Below are 19,149 nucleotides of genomic sequence, written 5' to 3'. Positions count from 1 at the left end.
ACCAGACACGCCCTTCACAAGGTGCCTACATCACTTAGTGTGATCCAGGTTTGACATATCCATGTCTGAATCACTTGAGGATGCCAGAAAAATATTTCTTTTGTTTATTTTCATCCCAAATAGTTTTCTACTCAGAGTCTCATTGTCTGAAATTCCCTCCATTAAGTGGTTTTTCTTTGGGATAAAGTACTGCCCTTTCTGTGTAAATTCTTTAAATAGCAAAGGCTTAAATTACATCAAATCAAGTATAAAATAGCCTAATATTTGATATCTTGAGAGCTGTGAGTCACACAGGTACATGCATATGTACAAAGTCAGTGAAGATTCATTTAAGATTTGAGCATTTTATTTTTTGGAAAGTTTACATTAAAAGAAAAAGCAAATAAATATACATTAATTAATTATATGCCTGTGAAGTATTTAAGGGAAGTTGTACAGATGTCTATAATCTACTTTGAAATATGTTTTTAAAAATAGATGAATTGATGGACAGCTAGAGGGACAGATATATGATTAAAAACCCAAATAATGAAACACTAAAGGCAAAATCCAGATGATCTTTAAATAGATGTTCACTAAAATTATTTCAACTTTGCTGTATGAAAACTGCCATACTGTTGAGGGAAAGAGAAAAGTAAATAACCTGTTGAAATTCTTATTGGGACTTCCCCGGTGGCTCAGCAATAAAGAATCTGCTGCAATGCAGGAGACACAGGAGACTCGGGTTCAATCCCTGGGTCAGGAAGATCCCCAGGAGGAGAGAATGGCAATCCACTCTAGTATGCTTGCCTGGAAAACCCCGTGGACAGAGGAGCCTGGTGGGCTGCCGTCCACGGGGTTGCAAAGAGTCAGATGTGACTAAAATGACTGAGCACACGCACACACATACGTTCCTATTAGAGAGCCTCGTATGGAAGGTCACTCAGTGTGTGAGAGCTGTTGTTTGAGTAATGAGAGGAGTAGGAGAGTGGTTTTCAACCTTTCTCTAAAATTCAGATGCCTGGGTTCCCCTTCCTGACATCCTGATTTAATTGGTCTGGAATGGAATGCAGGCATCAGCATTTTTTAGTTTCATCCCAGGTGATCCTTTTAGGTGACAACATTAGGAACCCCTGTCACTCTGGCCTGCAGTGGTGACCACATTGCTTTCCTCCTGAGGCTGACTTGCAGGACACACCTTGCCTAGAATTGGCCCCCACAGAGAAAGGGAAAAGGGGGAGTTCCTCCAACCAGGCAGACTAGATCTGCCTTTGCCATTTACCAGGGCTGTGTGCATACCTGTGTGTGCTCAGTCACTCAGTAGGTCTGGCCCTGCAATCCCATAGACTGTAGCCCACCAGGCTCTTCTGTCCATGGATTCTCCAGGCAAACATATTGGAGTGGGTGGCCATTGCCTCCAGGGGATCTTCCTAACTCAGGGATCAAACTACAGTTATGACTTCCCTGTTTGTGGCCCACGCAGAACAAAAAAAAAGGTAAAAATCACATCAGTTACAAGGAGATCTTTTGTTGTAGCTGGCTAAAATAATCCTTATTACTTTTAACTTTGAAAAACAGACACAGTAGCACCCATGAAGAGGAAAATCTTTTCTGTTAACTTTTAGTCACCTTCATTTAATTTTTAAATATGTAGTAAACATGATTGTAGGGCTTCTCATTAACTGGGGTATCTTACAGTCATAATTTTTGATACACAACATTACTTACCAATTAGCCTGTCTTGTTCATTTAAATTTCTTTGCTCATATTTTAATGGGAGATAATGATGCCTTTGTTGACTTATTTAATGTTATGTAAATGTGGCTATAAACTGTGAAGGGTTTAAGCAGAAGCACTATTTTTGCTTACTCTTCAGATTTTGGAGTGTGTAGAATCCCCAGGAAACACACATATCAACACAATGAATATAAGCTTACTGAGGAGACCAAATAATAATAATAATTTTAAAAATAAGCAGTGAAGGATGTTTAGACTATAAGATTTTTATTTTCCTCTGTGTTAATTGTTTATTTGGGCATCATTAGAATTTCAAAGTTAACTTCAACAAAGTGTTTTTTCCCCCTCTTTCTGCTCCCATAATACTCAACATAGGCCAATCTAAGACCATCTTCTAAGCTCAGAAAGGGAGAGCTGGGCTAGATAGGTTCTCTTGTTGAGTTTCCTGAACGTTGCTCTCAGAAGAACTGCTTTCTCCCTTATGGCCAGCACATAAATGTTTGAATGAAGAGATGAATTAATGGGTGGATGGATGAGGAAAGGAATGAGGGATCAGAAACCTCATAATTTCAACATACACATAGATGAAGCTTCCAAGATACTGGACTCTCAATACTAGAGCCTCCATTCCTCCAACAATCCTGTCCATTTCCCCACCTGGGCCACTAACTCCCTTGATATACCTGAGACTGTATAATTAGCAGTATATAGATGGACAAACAATGGAAACAGTGTCAGACTTTATTTTGGGGGCTCCAAAATCACTGATTGGATGCTGATTGCAGCCATGAAATTAAAAGATGCTTACTCCTTGGAAGGAAAGTTATGACCAACCTAGACAGCATATTAAAAAGCAGAGACATTACTTTGCCAGCCAAGGTCCGTCTAGTCAAGGCTATGGTTTTTCCAGTGGTCATGTATGGATGTGAGAGTTGGACTGTGAAGAAAGCTGATCGCCGAAGAATCGATGCTTTTGAACTGTGGTGCTGGAGAAGACTCTTGAGAATTCCTTGGACTGCAAGGAGATCCAACCAGTCCATTCTAAAGGAGATCAGTCCTGGGTGTTCATTGGAAGGACTGACGCTAAAGCTGAAGCTCCAATACTTTGGCCACCTCATGCGAAGAGTTGACTCACTGAAAAAGACTCTGATGCTGGGAGGGATCAGGGGCAGGAGGAGAAGGGGACGACAGAGAATGAGATGACTGGATGGCATCACCGACTCGATGGACAAGAGTTTGAGTGAACTCTGGGAGTTGGTGATGGACAGGGAGGCCTGGCGTGCTGTGATTCACGGGGTCGCAAAGAGTCGGACACGACTGAGCCACTGAACTGAACTGAAGGGGCCCAGTTTGTGGTACTTTGTTATGCAAACAGATATGTCATTCTGTCTCATCTCTAACCTCAAATCTTCAACGTTTCTTCCCCATCCTCACTCTCCAGTGATGACTCTGCTTTTTCCTTCACTGAGAAAAACAAAAGCCATCAGGAGCCTCCACTCCCACGTATACTCAGCTATACAAGAGCATAAACTTCTATGCACCTGTCTACTGAAAGCCAGTTTGATGTACTACATGCCATCCTCCTGGCCTCCCCAAGGGTATCACCCCAGCTAGTCTCTCCTCTTTGTCCTTTTCATCACCTTTTCCCTCTTTACTGCATCATTCTTATAGGAATACAAGCATTTTGTTATCTCTCCTATTTTCTCAGAAAAGTTCTTCAAGAAAATGTCAAATCTCCTTTTGATTCCCACTTTCCCTCAACCGTACTGCCTCATTTTGTTGCTTCCCTTTGCAATAAAGTTCCCGGAAGAAGTTATTCATACACATTGTCTCCAGTTCCTCTCCTCTCATCCCCATAAATCCACTCCAACCCAGCTCTCTCCCCTGCGCTCACAGACATTTCTTTCTTCAGCTCACCAGTGACTTCCATGCTACATCCAAAGGTCACTTCTCAGAACTCATCTTACTCGACTTAATGGCAGCATTTGACACACAGTTGATCAACCTTTCCTCCCCAAAACATTCTCTCCACCTCCTTTCTAGGACAACAGAAGACACGGTGCCCCTTCTAGCCTCCTTTGCCAATTCTTCCTCTTCTCCCTAATTTCTTCCTTCTAAGGTTCCCTGGGTCTTAGTAGTGCTTTTTGTTTTCTCTCTAACTGCACTCGTGCTCTTCTATCCCTAGCACAGTGCTCTATTCCAGACTTCAACTCCAGTGTTAGACTGCTAATTCTCTCTCTCCATTTGGATGTTTGATATGTCAAACTCAGTACATCAAAAATTCAATGACTGTTCTTTCTCTTCCTGTCACTTCTCCGTAGAGCCTTCCCATATCAGAAGGGATATAAACATCATTTCCTTTGCTCAGGCCAGAAAACTTGGGGTCATCCTCGACTCACCTCTTTCGCTCCTGTCTCATGTCCAATCTCTCAAGAAATACTGTTGGCTTCACCTTCTCAATAGATTCAGAACTTGACTATTTTTACCACTGCTATGCCTATGCTATAGTTTGAACTTACTATAATTTCATAATGGTGAATTACTGCAATTAGTTCAGTTCAGTTCAGTCATTCTGTCATGTCTGATTCTGCAACTCATGGACTGCAGCACGACAGGCCTCCCTGTCCATCACCAACTGCCAGAGAGTACTCAAACTTATGTCCATTGAGTCAGTGATGCCATCCAACCATCTCATCCTCTGTTGTCCCCTTCTCCTCCCACCTTCAATCTTTCCCAGCATCAGGGTATTTTCCAGTGAGTCAGTTCTTTGCAACAGGTGGCCAAAATATTGGAGTTTCAGCTTCAGCATCAGTCCTTCCAATGAATATTCAGGACTGATTTCCTTTAGGATGGACTGGTTGGATCTCCTTGCTATCCAAGGGACTCTCAAGAGTCTTCTCTAACACCACAGTTTCAAAAGCATCAATTCTTTGATGCTCAGCTTTCTTTATACTCCAACTCTCACATCCATACATGACTATTGGAAAAACCATAGTTCTGAATAAATGGACTGTTGTTGGCAAAGTATGTCTCTGCTTTTTAATATGCTGTCTAGGTTGGTCATAACTTTTCTTCCAAGGAGCAAGTGTCTTTTAATTTCATGGCTGCAGTCACCATCTGCAGTGATTCTGGAGCCAAAAAAAAAAAAATAATAATAATAAAGTCTGTCCCTGTTTCCATTTTTTCCAAATCTATTTGCCATGAAGTGACGGGACCAGATGCTATGATCTTAGTTTTCTGAATGTTGCATTTTAAGCCAACTTTTTTACTTTCCTCTTTCACTTTCATCAAGAGGCTCTTTAGTTCTTCGCTTTCTGCCATAAGGGTGGTGTCATCTGCATATCCGAGGTTATTGATATTTCTCCCAGCAATCTTGATTCCAGCTTGTGCTTCATCCAGTCCTGCATTTCTCATGATATCGGGGTCCAGCCCCGATATGACCCAGGGTATCCTCGGGATGAATGGCGTCGGCGTCAGAGAGAGAGAAAGAGAGAGAGAGACAGGGGCTGATGATTCCTTGGTTTACGCTGGAAACCAATAAAACCCCAGCACGGGGCTTGCTCTGTTTACGTAGGCCGCAGGCGCCCTCTCGAATCACTTGAGGCACCCCACCAGGGCACCCCCTCGAGTGGGTCTTAGAAGCCCAGGCAGATAAGTAAACTCAGAGGGCCCAGTGCTCCAAGGATCTCAACCAGAAAAAGGAGAATAGAGAAAAGGATGGAAAAAGAGAAAGAACGACACGGGGAGACCAAGCTTCAGTGAGCAAGGCCCAAAACTTTATTTTCCAGTGCTGCTTTTATACCCTAAGTTATGCGCATAAGAAACAGAGAAAGGGAGGTATAGATTCACACCAAAATCACGTGGGGTCAGCAGTCTTGACCCTTATCAGGATCAGGGCTTATTTTTGTGTGATAAAAGTTTTGGGTGATTTACATCATCTTCTGGCCAGGGGGCCTGCTAACAGTTTTATGGCCCTCTCTCCTGACAATAGGTTAGTTAGCAAGTAAAAGACTTTTCTTTTAAGGTGACTTTCCTAAAGTTAGGTGGTAGACACATAACAAAGTTACATTCCTATAAGGCACCGGTGTAGTGAGCTGAAAGAAAGGAATTTATTAACTTAAGATCTGATGTGGTTAAATCAAAGGATTAATATATTTCCAAGGATACAATAGAGGAAACTGCAGCAAGCATTGATTCAACAATGAAATCTTTTCTAGTACTATTCTAATGATTTTAACTTCTTCAACAGATTCCTGTATTTTAGAATATTAGACTTTCTGTCCTTGCATGGCTGGGAGGCTATAAACAGTCACACTCATAGTTGTAGGAGCCCGGACAAACTTGTCATGCAAGTTAGAAAGCCATCAGAGGGGCTTGGATTGGAACACTCCTATTAAGCCGAGGAGAACTTTTAAACTACAGCTCTGAATTAATGTTTTCAGAGAAAGGTGGTTGGGGGGAAGCCCCTGTAAGTATTAGAGGACTTGGTAAGAGGCGTAAGATAGTAAAGCAGTCAGACTCCAGTTTTCCTTGGGGTAGATGCTCAGGTAAGTCCAGGGGGTTCCTCGAGCCCTGATTAGCCTTTGCCCGTCAGGCCTCTTCCCCAGTTGACCTTTGCCACAGGTAGGATTTCCCTCGCTGGCTCCCGGCATCATGATGTATTCTTCATATAAGTTAAATAAGCAGGGTGACAACATACGGCCTTGACGTACTCCGTTCCCAATTTGGAAGCAGTCTGAAGTTCCATGTCCAGTTCTAACTGTTGATTCTTGACCTGCATACAGATTTCTCAGGAGGCAGGTCAGGTGGTCTGGTATTCCCATCTTTTGAAGAATTTTTCACAGTTTTTTGTGATCCACACAGTCAAAGGCTTTGGGATAGTCAATAAAGCATAAGTAAATGTTTTCCTGGAACTCTCTTGCTTTTGTGATGATCCAGCAGATGTTAGTAATTTGATCTCTGGTTCCTCTGCCTTTTCTAAATCCAGCTTGAACATCTGGAAGTTCATGGTTCATGTATTGTTGGAGCCTGGCTTGGAGAATTTTGAGCATGACTTTACTAGTGTGTGAGATGAGTGCAATTGTGTGGTAGTTTGAGCATTCTTTGGCATTGCCTTTCTTTGGGATTGGAATGAAAACTGACCTTTTCCAGTCCTGTGGCCACTGCTGAGTTTTCCAAATTTGCTGGCATATTGAATACAGCACTTTCACAGCATCATCCTTGAGGATTTGAAATAGCTCAACTGGAATTCCATCACCTCCACTAGCTTTGTTCATAGTGATGCTTTCTAAGGCCCACTTGACTTCCCATTCCAAGATGTCTGGCTCTAGGTGAGTGATCATGCCATCGTGATTATCTGGGTCATGAAGATCTTTTTTGCGTAGTTCTTCTGTGTATTCTTGCCACCTCTTCTTTTTTTTTTTAGTCTATATAAAAATATGTTTATAGTCAGCTTACTGCCATAGAAAAGTGATGTTTGTATAAATGATTCTAACACACAAATTTGATTAATTCCTTTCCATTTATATTTCTGAGGCTCTTCCAACTATTTGTTTGCTGTCTCCTACAAGAATTGAATATAATTGTAGTTATACTGATTTCATAGAAAAACTTTGGATACAGTTTAGTCTTTTTCTTTCAGGATTGTAATTCTCAATGTATTTGCCCATGGTTTCTTGATCTTGGCAGTATTGACATCTAGAGCTGGGTAATTCTTTTTTTTAATTTATTTATTTTAATTGGAGGCTAATTACTTTATGATATTGTAGTGATTTTTGCCATACATTGACGTGAATCAGCCATGGGTGTACATGTGTTCCCAATCCTGAACCCGCCTCCCACCTCCCTCCCCATCCCATCCCTCAGGGTCATCCCAGTGCACCAAGCACCCTGTCTCATGCATCATACCTGGACTGGCGATCTGTTCCACATATTTTAGTATACATGTTTCAATGCTATTCTCTCAAACCATCCCACCCTCACCTTCTCCCACAGAGTCCAAAAGACTGTTCTATACACCTGTGTCTGTTTTGCTGCCTTGCATATAGGGTCATCATTACCATCTTTCTAAATTCCATATATATGTGTTAGCATACTGTATTGGTGTTTTTCTTTCTGACTTACTTCACTCTGTATAATAGGCTCCAGTTTCATCCACCTCATTTGAACTGATTCAAATGTATCCTTTTTAATGGCTGAATAATATGCCACCTCTTCTTAATATCTTCTGCTTCTGTTAGGTCATTTCTGATGTCATTTCTGCCCTTTATTGTGCCCATCTTTGCATGGAAAGTTCCCTTGGTATCTCTAATTTTCTTGAAGAGCTCTCTAGTCTTTCCCATTCTATTGTTTTCCTCTATTTCTTTGCATTGATCACTGAGAAAGGCGTCATTATCTCTCCTGGCTATTCTTTGGAACTCTGTATTCAAATGGGTATATCTTCCCTTTTCTCCTTTGCTTTTCACTTCTCTTCTTTTCAGAGCTATTTGTAAGCCCTCCTCAGATAACTATTTTGCCTTTTGCATTTCTTTTTCTTGGGGATGATCTTGATCCCTGACTCCTGTACAATGTTATGAACCTCCATCCATAGTTCATCAGTCAATCTATCTATCAGATCTAATCCCTTGAATCTATCTGTCACTTCCACTGTATAATTGTAAGGGATTTGATTCAGGTCATTCCTGAATGGTCCAGTGGTTTTCCCTACTTTCTTCAATTTAAGTCTGAATTTGGCAGTAAGGAGTTCAGGATCTCAGCCACAGTCAGCTCTTGGTCTTGTTTTTGCTGACTGTATAGAGCTTCTCCATCTTTGGCTGCAAAGAATATAATCAGTCTGATTTCGGTATTGACCATCTGGTGATGTCCATGTGTAGAGTCTTCTCTTGTGTTGTTGGAAGAGGGTGTTTGCTATGACCAGTGCCATCTCTTGGCAAAACTCTATTAGCCTTCGCCCTGCTTCATTCTGTACTCCAAGGCCAAATTTGCCTGTTACTCCAGGTATTTCTTGACTTCCTACTTTTGCATTCCAGTCCCCTATAATAAAAAGAACATGTTTTTCGGGTGTTAGTTGTAGAAGGTCTTGTAGGTCTTCATAGAACTGTTCAACTTCAGCTTCTTCAACATTATTGGGCAGGGCATAGACTTGGATTACCGTGATATTGAATGGTTTGCCTTGGAAATGACAGAGATCATTCTGTCATTTTTGAGATTGCATCCAAGTACTGCATTTCGAACTCTTTTGTTGACCATGATGGCTACTCCGTTTCTTCTAAGGGATTCTTTCCCACAGTAGTAGATATAATGGTCATCTGAGTTAAATAGTCGGACACGACTGAGCGACTGAACTGAACTGAACTGAGTTAAATTCACCCATTCCAGTCCATTTTAGTTTGCTGATTCCTAAAATGTCAATGTTCAATCTTGCCATCTCCTGTTTGACCACTTCCAATTTGCCTTGATTCATGGAACTAACATTCCAGGTTCCTATGCAATATTGCTCTTTACAGTATCAAACTTACTTCCATCACCAGTCACATCCACAACTGGGTATTGTTTTTCTCTGGCTCCATCTCTTCATTCTTTCTGGAGTTATTTCTCCACTGATCTCCAGTAGCATATTGGGCACCTACCGACATGGGCAGTTCATCTTTCAGTGTTCTATCTTTTTGCCTTTTCATATACTGTTCATGGGGTTCTCAAGGCAAGAATACAGAAGTGGTTTGCCATTCTCTTCTCTAGTGGACCATGTTTTGTCTAGGTCTATTTTTTTTAATTGCTTAGCAGTTTTATTCATTTATTTATTGACATATTTTATTTATAATGTGTTAGTTTCAGGTGTATAGCACAATTATTCAGATGTGCATGTGTGTGTATAAAACTGTGTACACACATATATAATGTATGCATACACTTTTATATGTTTACATATATGTATTTTTTCTCTTTTGGATTCTTTTCCTTATAGGTCACTACAAAACACTGAGTATAGCCTAAGACTATTCTTAACACAGAATGCAAACTGATTCTTTTAAAACATATAGGGTAGGAGATGAGCTACCCCATGCCCAGGGTTAGGGCGGTGGCCGAGAGGAGCTGTACCACGTTCAGGAGGCGGTGCCTGCTTGGGCACCGGAGGGCCGAGAGGAGCTGATCTACATTCAAAGCAGGAGGCGCGGCCTTGAGGAGATTCCCCTCGTCCAAGGTAAGGTACAGCGGCTGAGCCTTGCTGGAGTAGCTGGGAAGAGATACTCCACGACCAGGTGGAATATAAGAATCCAGTGTTCTGGGGAGGAAGGAACAAGAAGGCGGAGGGATAAGACAGCGAGACCACTTTCTCCCCCACAAATTCATCAAAAGAACATTTGAACGCGGAGTAAAGTCCACAAAACAACTTCTGAATACTGGCAGAGGACATCAGGCTCCCAGAAAAGCAGCCCATTGTCTTCTAAAGGAGAGAGAAGAAATCCAGCTCCACCCACCAGAACACCGACACATGCTTCCCTAACCAGGGAACCCGGACAAGTCACTCGTCCAACCCCACACACAGCGAAGAAACTACGTAATAAAGAGAACTTCACAAACTGCAAGAAGAGGGAAAGGCCACCCCAAGCAAAGCAATATAAGCAAGATGAAGAGGCAGAGAAATACCCAGCAAGTAAAGGAACAAGATAATTGCCCACCAACACAAACAAAAGAAGAAGATATAGGGAATTTACCTGATAAAGAATTTCAAATTTTGATGGTGAAAATGATTCAAAATCTTGAAAGCAAAATGGAGTTACAGATAAATAACCTGGAGAAAAGGATTGAGAAGATGGAAGAAAGGTTTAAGAAGGACTTAGAGGAAATAAAAAAGAGTCAATATACAATGAATAATGCAATAGATGAGATCAGAAACACTCTGGAGGGAACAAACAGTAGAATAACAGGCAGAAGACAGGATAAGCGAACTAGAAGATAGAATTGTAGAAATAAATGAAACAGAGAGGAAAAAAGAAAAACGAATTAAAAGAAATGAGGACAATATTAGAGACCTCTGGGACAATGTTAAACGCTCCAACATTCGAATCATAGGAGTCCCAGAAGAAGAAGACAGAAAGAAAGACTATGAGAGAATACTTGAGGAGATAATAGGTGAAAACTTCCCTAAAATGGGGAAAGAAATAATCACCCAAGTCCAAGAAACCCAGAGAGTCCCCAACAGGATAAACCCAAGGCGAAATACTCCAAGACACATATTAATCAAATTAACAAAGATCAAACACAAAGAACAAATATTAAAAGCAGCAAGGGAAAAGCAGCAAATAACACATAAGGGGATTCCCATAAGGATAACAGCTGATCTTTCAACAGAAACTCTTCAGGCCAGAAGGGAGTGGCAAGACATACTTAAAGTGATGAAAGAAAATACCCTACAGCCCAGATTACTATACCCAGCAAGGATCTCATTCAAATATGAAGGAGAAATCAAAAGCTTTACAGACAAGCAAAAGCTGAGGGAATTCAGCATCACCAAACCAGCTCTCCAACAAATGCTAAAGGATCTTCTATAGACAGGAAACACAGAAAGAGTGTATAAACTTGAACCCAAAGCAATAAAGAAAATGGCTAAGGGATCGTACTTATCAATAATTACCTTAAACGTAAATGGGTTGAAATTTTCAAAAAGGCTAGGAAACAATTCTCATAGCCATCAATAGTTCAGTGTTGAGTTCATGAATAGTTTTTAAAGTTTGGGACAAACTGTAGTATTTGCTATTTGAAGTACTATTTGTAATTGGCATATTACGATGTAACATTGGTCTTCATTTCCAACTTAAAACGCCTAAAAATGCCTAACAGGTTTTTAGATTTGTGAATTTTAGTTGAAATGTATTTTATGATGTTACTAAACCTGCAGAAATATTGAAATATTTCAGAGAACTTATTCACTGTACATTTAATTTATTTTATTTATAAAAGTTATGAACTGTAGAAAGTTTTACTTGTTGGGTCAAATGCTTGTTGCTTCAAATGCTTGTTGCATTTGAAGTGCTAGTTACAAGAAAATCAAATACCTTCAATGTATAAATGCTATTAAGTTTTTAAAGGACTCTGGAGTATAAGTAAGTTTGTTTAAAGAAATTTAGTCTGTTCAACTTGAAAAAAATAAATAAATAAAATTGGAAAAAAAAAAAACATATAGGGTAATGTCACTCCATGCAGAACCTAGCGACTCCATTTCATGCAGGTCACAAATCAAAGTTCTTGAAATTATTTACAAGGTCTTGCCTAACCTGTTCCTCCTCTGCCTCTCTGACTTCACCTGTTGCTCCCCCTGTTCTTTTTCCTCCAGTCACATTCTTCTCAACAATTGTTCCTCAACCTACCTGGTACACTCCCATTCTAGGGCCTTTCTACCAACTGTCCCCTCTACCTTGAAAACTGTTCTCCCCAATATCTCCAGAGCTAATGCCCATACTTTTTGGCAAGCCTTTGCTTAGATCTTTTCTTCCCTATCAAAGGTCCTATTAAATATTGCAATGTGCTCTTCCAAAGCTCCTGGTCACCCTTAGCATTCTCTTCTTCTATGTTTTTGTGAAGTACTTATCAACTTCTCTTATTAGATATATTGGTTGCCAGGGCTGCTTTAACAAAACACTACAGACACAGTGGCTTAAACAATAAAAATTTATTTTCTCACAGTTCTGAAGGCTAGATATTCAGGATCAAGGTGTCAGCAGGTTTGGTTTCTTTTGAGACCTCGCTCCTGGATTTGCAGATGGCCACCTTCTGGCTGTGTCCTTGCAGGGCCCTTTCTTTGTACTCACGTGCCTGGCGTCTCTCCTTTTGTGCAAATTTCCTGTTCTTCTAAGGATGCCAGACAGGGGATGAAGGCCCATCCCAGCAACCCCATTTTTAACTCAAGCACTTCTTTAAAGGCTTATCTCCAAAAACACTCACTTTCCTCAGAATATATGAGGGGTTGCTGCTGCTGCTGCTACGTTGCGTCAGTCGTGTCCAACTCTGTGCGACCCCCATAGATGACAGCCCACCAGGCTCCTCTGTCCCTGGGATTCTCCAGGCAAGAATACTGGAGTGGGTTGCCATTTCTTCTCCAATGCATGCATGCTAAGTTGCTTTAGTCATGTCCAACTCTTGTGTGATCCTATGGACAGCAGCCCACCAGGCTCCTCTGTCCACGGGATTCTGTAGGCAAAAATACTGGAGTGGGTTGCCATTTCCTCCTCCAATATGAGGGGTTAATGTTTTAATATACAAATTTGGGGCAGAGAGGGAAACACAATTTAGGCCATAATACTAGGTAACTTATTACATTTGTTAATTATTCTCTATCTAAACTCCGTAAGCCCTAAACATGGGAAACTAAGGTCATGACCACAAGCACTTTGTCTGTCTTGTTCCCTCCTGTGACCTCTGCATTGGAAACAATACCTCATACAAAGTAGACTCTTAATAAATATTTGTTGAATGAGTGAATGGATAGATGCAAGTCCAGTATATTAAGAGTTAAGAATAACAAGGACAGGTTTTGTGGGTTACTCAGGTATATGAGATCTAAGTTATATTCCAGTTACATGACCTTGAGTCAATAGTTTATTCTAAGTCTTAACTTCATTTGCAAGAGTGCAGGATTTTGTCTGCCTGTCTCACCAGATGGTTTTGAGGTTCACATGTAATAATGTATATGGAAGTGCTTTGGGATCCTCAATTCTCATTCATATACATGTCATTTTATTTACCATGAGGCTAATAGCAATCATGATTCATAGGGTCACAAAGAGTCGGACACAACTGAGCGACTGAACTGAACTGAACTGAATAGCAATCATAACAGTAATAATGACAGCTGCCTTCTACTAAGTCCTTACTGGGTGGCAGGCATGTATTATATGCTTTACAGTCACTACCTTATTTAATCTTCATAGAAACTGTAGGGTAGCTGCTACCCTCTCTATTGTTCTAAGAAGGAAAACCGGATAATGGTCATTGGGCATTAAAAAGAGGTATTTCCCTATGCTCTTTGGCAGAAATTAACTCGACCTTTAGAACTTTAAAGAAGCATCTGTGTTTGTGTGTGTGTGTGTTCAGGCTAGTATTTAAAGTCTATCCTTCAGATGATTAACAGTAAAAAATCAACGATATATAGATTAGTGCTGTGACATGACATTGTACTTTATAAAGTACATGGTATCCAGGGCATTTCAGAAATGACAAAATCTCTTTTTTTTTCTTCTTTCTTTTTTAGCTCTTAAAGAGGCAGCCACTAAACTAGAGAACATAGAAGCATTCTTCTTTTCTCTCTAGATAAATATAATCTGCTGGCTATCTATCCTAACTATATATTTTTAAATTTCTCAATGCCTCATTCCTTTTTGTTTTTCTAGCATTGTAACAATTGCTAAAGGTCTGCCAAGAGGGATTTTTGCTAAACCTTGTCAGAGCAAGAACCAGAGTAATTTGTGTACAATACAGTTAAAATTGCACCATTATATTTGAAACTAATATTATCCTAATGAGTTGAAATAGGGGAATAAGGTTGCTTAGAAAAGATTGTAAGTGACTTAGCACTGGTTTCTCACTTCCAATGATAATGTTCTTCAGAACTGTGTTTTGAACACATTATTATGGATTTAAATATTTTAATATTCATTTATTCTAATATCCTTTTGATAGGTACCGTCTCTGTGCTTGCATTTCATCAAATCTGACTAGTGACACCACTCTATTTAATATCTTTCTTGGCCAAATTTCTTGCAATTTGGGGGCTAGATTTTAGGTGCTTAAGGAGGTTTCTGAAACTCCTTTGTGATTCAACATTTAAAACTCAGGTACTCATCCTAAACCCTTTGACATGGAATTAATCTAGAGCTTATATAAATGTCCTGGGATACAATCTGTTGGAGCCATTGTCAGTGTTTGCCCTAAGTTGCAACCTAGCTCCATTTTCAGGTGTGTTTGAAATTGAAATAGAGGTCTTTATCCATAAGTGTCAGTTTGGTATATTCTAGGGGGTCAATTATTTCAGCTAGTCCTGAAAAGGTAGATTGAACTGTCTTATGCTGGGTAGTGCAGGTACGGTGAGACCCATCTGCCCTAAAATACATCCTCACAGGCCCACATGATGCCTGGTCCCCTCATCTCTGCCATTTGTCTATAATCACGTTGCCTGTAGTAGGTCCCTGTGGAATGCAGATGGTCTCTGGGGGAGTAATTTATATCCCTTACTAATGTTAGTGCGTGTGAGTGACTGGAGAAGGAAAGGCAAGTTTTGATGAAGAAAGAAAAACAGGAAAATAACAAGCCCCGCAATCTTTCTGGGATGGGTGGGACCGCGGATGTTTCCACAGGGACTGAAAGTACCAGTTAGGGGCGCTGAGTTCCTGAGCATGAGGCCCTGCTGGCAGACTCTGTGGAAAGGGGATGAGAAGAGGAGAACTGATGTCCAGTGTCATAATTTTACAAAGACCCGTTCTTCCTTACACATTCCTCTTACTCACAGAGTTACTCCTTTACCCCAGGTCTTCACTTTTATCAACATTCAGGTCTTACCTCAAATGTCTGCTTTTCAGAGAGGCCCTCTCAGACTATCCAGTCTAAAATGACAGTCTCCAAAATGTGTGTCTTATCTCAGGATGCCATAAAACAGCCCATAAATTTATTTTCCCACAGATCTGGAGGCTGGAAGTCTGAGATAAGGATGTCAACATGGTCGGGTTCTGGTGAGGGCTGTCTTGCTTTCTTCCAGATGATTGCTTCCCCATTGTGTCCTCATGTGGTAGAGGCAGAGACAGACAGACAGAGAAAGCAGGCCGAGGTGGCAGGCTTGGTGTGGGGCCGCAGAGCCAGTTCAGAGATGGCATTTGAGCCAGAGGAATGAGTCTCCAGGAGCCTCCCTCTGAACTCCTACACTCAATTCCCATAATACCATGGAGGTTACAAAGATTTGGGTGTAAATGACTGAGTCTCTGTAGGATTGAATCTTTAGCTCTAAATTCTTTTAAAAGATTCAAGAAGCAAAATAGAGATAAGATAATAATATGGAGTGAGGCAGAATGTAAGGACAGGAAGGAAGAGAGCACTATGGCTGTAGTGAAGGGAGGGGGTGCAGTCACCATCTGTGACATGCAGGGGACAGCGCCAGCACTTACCCTAGCTGGGCGATGGTCCACACTGAGCTTCCTGAGCTTTCTGTCATGTACACAGTGGACAGGATGGATGGTGCAGTGGGGAAAACACTTGTTCTGAAACTAGAGAGATACAGGTTTTCATTATGACATATGTAAGCCATGTGACCTTGGGTGAGATTGTAACTCACTGATCTTATCTTTTATCGTTGATGAAATGTGGACAATGTCATTTCAAAACTTACTGTGAAGGTTAAATTAAAGCATGTATGTATAGAAGTATCCTTGATGTGTATTAGATGTTCAATAAATTTAGTCTCTCCCTTAACCCTACAGAATTTTTTAAGAACCTGAATATACATTTCAAATATTTATGCCTTCTTAAAGCAAAACATAGAAAAGCCAACAAAAATAACAAAATAAGTAAAAACCAAACTTGGTTAACAGTAAACTCCCAGGAACATTTATTTCTTGATCCTTCTTTTACTTTTTCACCTGGAAGTGACAGGTTGTTATTCTAATGTTGCTCTTGTTTGTTACTTAAAGAAAATTTTAATGAGAATAAGAAAATTATGCTTTATTTTTGGTTCTCTATTGACATGTTTCCATGGATCTTTAGATTAAAGTAACAGTCTTATAGAAAATGGGCCTGCCAATGACGCGATCTACCTCCTTGACTTATTTTGTGATCTTAGACATATCCATTACCTCTTCCCTGACTGATATTCTCCCATAAATTGTAAGACTGAAAATTTACGGGCATGTAATAGCAGTAGAAATATTGGGTGTAAAAATTCCTTGGAAAAATTATTCTGTACAATCATATGTTGGGCAAGAAGTCAGACACCTTCTGATCCTCCCCAAACACAGATATTTGGAGGGTGAGTTTGTTATCGCCATTCTGAGTGCTAAGTTGAGAGAGGCAGAGGTGTGAGGAGGAAAGCAGAAAAATTAGACTGTTGTGGGAGAGGAAACGAGAGGCACCTTCTCAGGTCAGCAATTCTCTATGCTCCAGAGCTGCAGTCGGCCCCAAAACTGAGGGCACACAAGCCATCACTAAGCCTCCTGCATTTCTTCTCCCCCATTTCTTGCTCCGGTGGCCTTGCCTGGGCCTTTGGGAGAACTTGGTGCTTTCCTGACACATGAGCCAGACACTTGAATCCAACACTCCTCCCGTCCCACCCTAGCATGATCCTCTTACTCTTCACAGATTTGAACTTGAACTCCGTGACCCCCTGAAGCAATAGTAAAATCACACTGTCTGTGTGCTCAGGGGCACTTCTGTGGCAAGAAAGTCAATTTTTTCTTCATATCCTTCTGAGAATTTTTGACCCCAAATTTCCGCTGGGTGACCTCTCACTCCCAGAGTTTTAACCACCATCCTTTGCTCCACTCTCAGATACTGACAAAGTGTCTCCATCTACACCTCAAACTCAATGTGGCTGCTTCTTACTCTACCCTATGTTCCTTGTCCCATACAATCTCTTAGTTCATGGTACCACATTGTCCATCCTTCAGCACCACCCTCCTCACTCAGGCATCTGATTAGTCACTTGTCCTAGCAATTCTTTCTCTGAAGTTTTCCTTGAGCTGGTTGCTTTCTGTCTGCCCTGATCACCATTTCCCCAGGGTAGATCTTCACCACCTCTTACCCTGACGGGTACAACAGCCTCCCTCCTGGCCTTTCTACTTCTGCCCTAAATCTGTCCTCCCTATTACAGCCAGCTCTACCATCTAAGACATGGCCTGACCACACTCACACAGCATCCTGGGGCTTTGTGGGCAAAGGTCCACTTTTAGTCCTAGAAAAGTAAACAAGACCAGCCACCCTGCCTACTTCTTCAGTTCCATTCTTTCCATGTCCCCAGTTACACATCACAGCTCGGTGACCCTGTGCGCCAAAAATTTATGGGCATGTAATAGAAGTAGTAGAAATATTGGTTATAAAAATTCCTTGTAAAAATTATTCTGTACCATCATATGTGGGGCAAGGACTCAGACATCTTCTGATTCCCCCAGCGCACGTATATTTGGAGGATGAGTTTGTCATCCCCCTTGTGAGTGCTAAGTGGAGACAGGAAGAGGTGTGAGGAGGGAGGCAAAAAAAAAAAAAAATAGACTTTTGGGGACTGTTTCTTCATGTCTTTTAGAATACTATCTTCTTCCCTTGGAATTTCCGCTTGCTTCTGTTCTTCATTCAAGCGTCTACTCTTTCATGTCAGCTTCTCTCTGCCCAGACAGACCATATATCTTTGTGCTGTCAGAACCCCCTTAGGCACCAATATTGCCTAGACCAACCCTGGTGTATATAGGAGGTTATCCGTTGCATGTTTGTGCTCCCCATGAGACCATAAGCTCCTCAAAATCTCATCCAACTTGAGCCCAGTGCCCATCACATGGCCTGCCTCTTCCCTGCTACTCCATAGTGCCTATTGGATTGAAGTTGGTTAAATACAAAGAAGGTAATTGTGCTTGTAAGTGATCATATTTCCGGACTCGGCAGTGCAGAAAAGTGAAAACTAAAACAGTCTCCTAGTTATAATTTTTCTTCACTTACTTATATTTTAAGTGACCTGAAAGTTGCTTATTTTCTGTTTTTCTATTTCTTAATACCTTCACTAGTATCTCCCATACATAAAATAGGAAATGAAGAGCTATCATTAAAAAAAAAGAGCTATCTATTGTAAAATAAATAAGTAAATAAAGCCTCTTTGAGAAGTAGCAGTCACACACATTTCTAAGTAACCAGTGCCATTCCATGACATTCCTGAGGCCACAGTTTGTCCCATAACACTATACTTTCTGCCAGAACCTGCTCACATAATTGGTAATAGTCCTCCAGAACTGATGGTCCACATTTATCTGTATATGCCAAATTCTTGTGTCAAAGCAGAATTCTAACTTGGCAGATGGAGAATCCAGAGTTATTCTGTGATAAGCACTCTGAAACCACTGTGACCAAGGCATTAGTGGCCCTGGACAAAGATCCACCATAGAATGAGGCTTCCCAGTGATTAATGAGCTTTTGGAGAGTCTCTGAGCCCCAGGATGAATGTGGAATTCTGTAATCTGGGCCATTTCACAGGAGAAGATGCCCGCAGCTTCTGTCATGTCCACAAAGGGGTCCCTGAGACCCCAAAGTTCATGAAGAATTTAAGAAAATGTAGACTCTCTTTCCTGCGATGACTTGCTCTGTTTACGCATATTAATTCTGGGTGGTGGTGGTGGTGAGTGGGTGGGGGATACCAAGTTGAAGCAATCTGTTCTTCATTGACCAACTCACGGCTCATAAATGAGTAATCAACAT

At 41.0% G+C, this 19,149-nt stretch overlaps 1 long non-coding RNA gene across 1 annotated transcript; it reads right to left on the bottom strand.

Moving 5' to 3' along the window:
* Nucleotides 1-9,555: 9,555 nt before the first annotated feature.
* On the bottom strand, nt 9,556-15,998 carry LOC148777041 (uncharacterized). Its single transcript, XR_016037960.1, has 2 exons — nt 15,867-15,998; nt 9,556-9,997 (listed from the first exon to the last, which is right to left on the bottom strand). It is a non-coding gene; the product is annotated as an uncharacterized LOC148777041 (long non-coding RNA).
* Between the last annotated feature and the right edge of the window lie 3,151 nt (nt 15,999-19,149).

This window comes from Moschus berezovskii, chromosome 8 (assembly GCF_049115385.1).
Source record: "Moschus berezovskii isolate FMDL1 chromosome 8, NW_MosBer_1.0, whole genome shotgun sequence".
Lineage (NCBI taxonomy): Eukaryota > Metazoa > Chordata > Mammalia > Artiodactyla > Moschidae > Moschus > Moschus berezovskii.
The sequence above is the reverse complement of the archived record's forward strand: the minus strand, read 5'-3'. Positions and strand labels throughout refer to the sequence as shown.